The 6,119-nt window shown below is 40.9% G+C and overlaps 1 pseudogene; it reads right to left on the reverse strand.

Moving 5' to 3' along the window:
• Positions 1-543: 543 nt before the first annotated feature.
• Positions 544-1,607, reverse strand: LOC105734680 (adenosine receptor A2b-like; annotated as a pseudogene).
• Positions 1,608-6,119: the final 4,512 nt, after the last annotated feature.

The following is a 6,119-nucleotide window of genomic DNA, read 5'->3' on the forward strand; positions in this document are numbered from 1 at the left end:
CTGATTTTTGTATTTTTTAGTAGAGATGTGGTTTCACCACATTGGAGAGGCTTGTCTGGAACTCGTGACACTGTAATCCACCCGCCTTGGCCTCCCAAAGTGCTGGGATTACAGGTGTGAGCAACCACGCCTTGCCGAATAATTATACTTTTAATTTTTGAGGTCACCTTCTTAAGAGCAAGTATACATTTTTAGTACAGCCAGCTTTTATTTTCCATTGATTCTAAGTTAAAAAATATTTGCATTATAATAGTTCACAGTGTTTCACAGGAAAATAATTTCAGTAATTTTCCACCGTAAACAAGGCAGACTTTTAAAAACAAAACAGTCTGTTAGAATCCATTCAAGCTGTCAGCATCATCCACGCAGTAAAAGCAGCTGAATAGATCATAAATATATTTGTCAACTCTTGGAGCCTACTAGTGACACATACATATTAGCTAGATATGTGGTAGCTCCAGGGAAGTGCTCAGGGGAGGCAGTCCATTTCCTTGTGAGGTGTAGCTCTCTTTCACAGTGAGAATCCGCCAGCCGTGTCCTCTGTGTTTATTGTGGATTTGTATCTTCTCCTTGAAGAGGCCAGAGCCTAGATCACAGGTCCACATCGAGAGCAGGCTGTGCCCCAGTCCGACCATTCCCACTCTTGACATCTATTTGGCAGAGAAGACACCTGGAGATAATTTTGTGAAAAGTATAGCGGAAGTCTCGGTTCCGGTAAGCGTAGACAATAGGATTGACAACTAAATTGGCATGTGACAGAAGAATGGCCATATTCATTGCCCACTTGGGCTTATTTTTACCCTGAGCTGGCTGGAAAAGAGTGACACAGTTAACGGCATGCGCTGTTAGCCAGCACAGGGCAAAAATCCCCACAATCATAGCTAGGGATTTGGCCGCATGGATCTCCCGCTGGAGGGTAGTCCTCGAGTGGTGCATCACCTCAGTGCGCTGAAGCTGCCTGTAGGCCACCATGAAGCCATGAAGATCTTGATGTAGATCACCAGCATTATAAGCGAGGGGGGGGGGGGGGCGGGCAAAACACACCCAAAGAAATTGAAATACACCATGTAGCTCATGGGGACCACATTCTCAAAGAGACACTTCACAAGGTAGCAGCTTTCATTAGTGGTTCCATCCCAGGGCTCTGGGCAGTTGCTGGTGGCACTGTCTTTACTGTTCCACCCCAGGAATGGTGTCAATCCGATGCCAAAGGCAAGGACCCAGAGGACAGCAATGACCCCTCTTGCTCGGGTCCCAGTGACCAAACTTTTATACCTGAGCGGGACACAGACGGCCAGGTCCCTGTGGACTGCCACGGCCAGGAGACTGAAGATGGAGCTCTGCGTGAGCGCCAGCACAAAGCAGGCGAGGAAGAGGCAGCCGTAGGAGTCAGTGCAGAAGCCCAGGCTGATGGTGATAGCAAAGTGGATAGCGAAGAGCCCCACGGCCGTGGCCGCAGCCAGGGACACCAGGAAGTAGTTGGTGGGCGTCTGCAGCGCGCTCGCCGTGCCCACCGCGGCGCACACCAGCGCGTTGACCGCCACCGACAGCGCGGCGATGACCAGCTCCAGCGCCAGGTACAGCGCCTCCTGTGTCTCCAGCAGCATGGCCGCTCAGGGGCCCCAGGTGTTCCCTACTGGAGCCTGGCCGGGCGCGGGGCAGCTGCGTGAGCCCCGCCAGGCATGGCCGCAGTGCCCGGGCCGCGCCTTCGCCGGCCATTGGTATTTTATAATTTTTTTAAGTTTTTCTTTTCTCTTTTTTTTTTTTTGAGATGGAGTCTTGCTCTGTTGCTCAGGCTGCGATTCAGTGGTGCGATCTTGGCTCACTGATACCTCTGCCTCCCAGGTTCAAGAGATTCTCCTGCCTCAGCCTCCTGAGTAGCTGGGACAACAGGCTCCCGCCAACCACGCCTGGCTAAATTTTGTATTTTCAGTAGAGGCTGGGTTTTACCATGTTGGCCAGGCTGGTCTTGAACTCCTGACCTCAGATGATCCTCCCCTCTTGGCTTCCCAAAGTGCTAGGATTACCGGTGTGAGCCACTGTGTCCAGTCTAGAAGAGTATGATTGCTTTTCAAGAGCTAAATAACAGAGCAGGCATATTAGAGGCCAAATTACCAGATTTCTTTGGAGTTCAACCCTTTGAAAAATGCTGGTAGAAACAGGCAGTTCTGATGCAAAGAAACATGTGCTGTGGTATTTTTAAATAATATTTTAACTGCAAAACCAAACACTTGTTTAGAAAACATCACCGAGCACAATTTTATGATAGAGGTGGGTGGATAACAGAAGTTCAAACGAAGAAACAAACATAGACATTTTCAGAAAGAGTTTAGGATAGTTGGATTTCACATGTACAGAACATTCTAGATCAGGGCTTCCCTGGGCCACACTGGAAGAAAATTGTCTTGGGCCACACATAAAATACGCTAACACTAATGATGGCTGGTTAACTTAAAAAAAAAAAAAGACAAAAAACAAAAACAGATAGCAAAAGAAAAATCTCATAATGTTTTAAGAAAGTTAAAAAATTTGTGTTGGGCCACGTTCAAAACCGTCTTAGGCCACATGTGGCCCACAGACCGCAGGTTGGACAAGCTTGTTCTAGATTCTCACTTCAGCTTCTCCAAACACAATTGAGATTACAGCCTTGCAATTTAAAATAAATCAACAATTTAGAAGAAGACTGTAGACTTCCTCTCTGGGAAGAATCACCCGGGGAATAAAATGAGTAAAGTCAACTTTGTTGAAGACTGACTGAAAGGTTATTGGCCCTGATGAATGACTTTGCTTAGGTCACTCTCATGAAGTACGTGCCAACTCTTAAAAAAAAAAAAAAAAAAAAAAAGCTAATCTTAAATTTTATGATTTTTGGGTAAATTTGCAAATCTTATCTCTCATTAGATTAGTTAAAACAATACAAATACACTTTTCATAGAGCTGATTTCTAGGTAAGTGGGTCTGGAGCTTCTCTGTGTTGCTTTTCCCTGTTTCTTCACTTCCTGTCTCGCAGCCTCCCTTACCACAGCAGCCAGCCCCAGTGCCGTGTTCTGCATCCTGGCAGCCCCAGCTTCACTGTGCTGTCCTTCTACGTTTCTCCTCCAGAGCACAGCTCAAGGCACCAGCCAGGAGTCTTCGAAGTTTCTTGAACCGAGTACCCCATCAGAAAGCAATGTGAGCACACTCCCAAGGGCCTTCTAAATTACATACATATATTACTATGAATACAACAAAACACAAATAGACAATTTTTAATAGACGAGATAAAGATCAAGTCAATCATAGTATAATGTATTAATAATGATACAAAGAAATTTTCCTCTCAAAAGTTATTGTCAATAAAGCTTTATAGAGAGAAGGATAATTGAACATGTCTCATTGTAAAATCTTGGTTTATACTTTATGGCACAGCAATACAGATAACTGGTTTTGTTTATTTTAAGGCTCTCTGAAAAGAGCTTAAAAAGTTATGTGGAATTTAATGGAAGAACTGCTTCATGATTCTCATTTTTAGTCCCATTATGCAAAGATTTTGGTTGATATTTGATGAATACATTTCCCTCTTGCAAAATGTTACTCATCTGTTTCTGAAACTAATCAGAAGTGTATTACATTTTTAAATGTTTAACATATAGTTTAAAAATTGACTGAAATTATATTTGGAAAATGTTTAGGGAGTTAGAAAATTCTATAAGATAGAAGAGTTTTTATAGGTTACATGCATTGTTTTCAATCACAAACATTACATAATGAAGGAGGTAGTTTCAAACAGTGGGTAAGGGTATAGACCCTGGGGCCAATTGTCTGAATTGGAATCCCAGCTCCTCTACTCACCACTTGGGTAGCTGGGATTACAGGCTCCAGCCAGCACAGTTGGCTATTTTTTTTTATTTTTTAGTATAGACGGAGTTTCACCATGTTGACCAGGCTGGTTTTGAACTCCTGACCTCAAATGATCCTCAAGTTTCTGGCCTCTTTTTTCAGGTGGGCAAGTTTCTTAACCTCTTTGTGCCCAATTTTCTCTCCAGTAAATTAGGATAGTAATAGAACCTACTCCATAGGGTGGCTGTGATAATTCAACGAGTCAATATTTGCAAAGCACTTAATGTAATGCCTGGCACATAATAAGTATACTTAAGTATATAAAGAATTAAGGAGCTGGGCATGGTGGTATGCACCTGTAGTCCCAGCTGCTTGGGAGGCTGAGGTGGGAGAATCAGTTGAGTCTAGCCTGGTCAACAAAGTGAGACCCCATGTCTTAAAAAAAAATTATGTGTAGAAAGTTGGACATACACATGCCATGTGACCTAGTACACCCACATACATACTATATTTTGGAGCAAAAGTGATCCTAGCAGCTTTGTTTATAATAGGCAAAAACTGGGAATAGCCCATGAGTCTATCTACGATGGAATGGATAAATAAATGGTGGCATGTATTTTCAGTGGACGCTATTCAGCAATGAAAAGGAGAAAAACAAACAAACCACAGCTACATCAACACCACTGAATCTTACAAATGATGATGAAGAAAGGAATCAAGACACAAATACATACAGTGTGATCCCACTTACAAAGAATTCAAAAAGAAGCAAAACCAAAATATCTGTTTAGGAATGCACATATAGGTAGTAAAAGTACAATGAAAAATGAATAAGCATTACAAAAGCCAGGCTCATTATAACTCTGAGGAAAAGAAGAAGAGGTATGTAGCTGAAGAGGGGTGCCATGTGTGTACACACACATGCACACGCCTTTGCATAAGCACTGATAATGCTCTAATTTTTGACCCAAGAGACTTCAGTAATGTTCATTTTATATTTATTAAATCATGTGCATAGCTTTTCTGCACTTTTCTGTATGTGTGTTACATTGTACAACAAAAACTTCTGTTTCAAGCTACTACAAAATTCTTGTTTCTACAAAATTAATCATTTGTATAACCTCTTACAGTGTTGTATATTCTGGCTCCAGCTTCGTTAGAATAAATCGCATATGAGATATGCCGTGAATGAATTTCATGTGGTTGTTCTCATTGTAATGTTAGCTTGCAATTCTTTCCTTTTTTTTAAAAAAAATGTTTAGTCAAAACAACTAATTCATCAGTGGTTACATGTAAACAAGTTTTGCATAAAACACAGTTTTTATTTTTAAACAGTCAATTATTGCTTACAGTATTGTCAAAATATGCAGAAGAGAAAATGTCTACTATAGCTCTTCTTTAGTGGGTCATAAAAAAAGTCATTTCAAAATGTAATTCATTTATTGAAACACAATGTAGTAAATACTACACTGAAACAGAATTTCTCAAATACCATAAAGTGGAACATATTAAGAACATCTGTGCTTTCAGTTTAACCTTATAGTAAACTTCCCACATTGTTTAACTTGTTCAAATACTTATGACTTGATGTTTAGAAAAAATTTATATGAATATCCTCAAGGTATTTGCTGACAAAGGAATGCAGTTTTGTTTTTTTTTTTCCCATTTGTGTTCTATGTATTATTTCAGATATTTTTATCTTGGCAAGAAGAAAACTATTTCCCCAAGAGTGTGTGGCTTTTTGACTTTCATTTTTAAGAAAGCTCTGAAGAGACTGTGTAGCATTTATTCTTGGTGACTTTTCTTGAAAGTTTTGACTCGTATATAGTATACTACTTAAATGTGCTAGAAACATTGTTGAGTTTGCCTTCAATACTTTGATGTTTAGTTTTTAAGTTGCTACCTAATTGCAATTGGTTCAGAATATTATTGTCTATTAACTATAATGTGCACTTAGGGTGAAATCAATGTTAGCAAGAATGGTTGCAAATTCATACTTGAAAGTGTTCTTTATAATCCATTATTATGGTCAACTTCTTGGCAAATCTGATGAGTCATTGGTTTTTTACCTTGCAGCATGGCTCCAGAGGAGTGTCAGAAACGTCAGCCTGGCTGGTTGTGTTTGCTTGTTCTTGCATTTTTAACACTGCCTCCCTTGGTTCCTGCTGTAACAGTAGTTTACTCAATATCATTCATAAATCCCCTTAGATACAGAAACTGCAACATGTGGCAATATGTTGAAAGTGAACAAAGGAGGCAGCCCTCCCCGCACCCCTCACTGTGCATCCTGCTGCTGCCAT

The sequence above is a fragment of the Aotus nancymaae genome, unplaced genomic scaffold (assembly GCF_030222135.1).
Source record: "Aotus nancymaae isolate 86718 unplaced genomic scaffold, 86718_ANA_hifiasm-v0.15.2.pri h1tg000014l, whole genome shotgun sequence".
Classification (NCBI taxonomy): Eukaryota; Metazoa; Chordata; class Mammalia; order Primates; family Aotidae; genus Aotus; species Aotus nancymaae.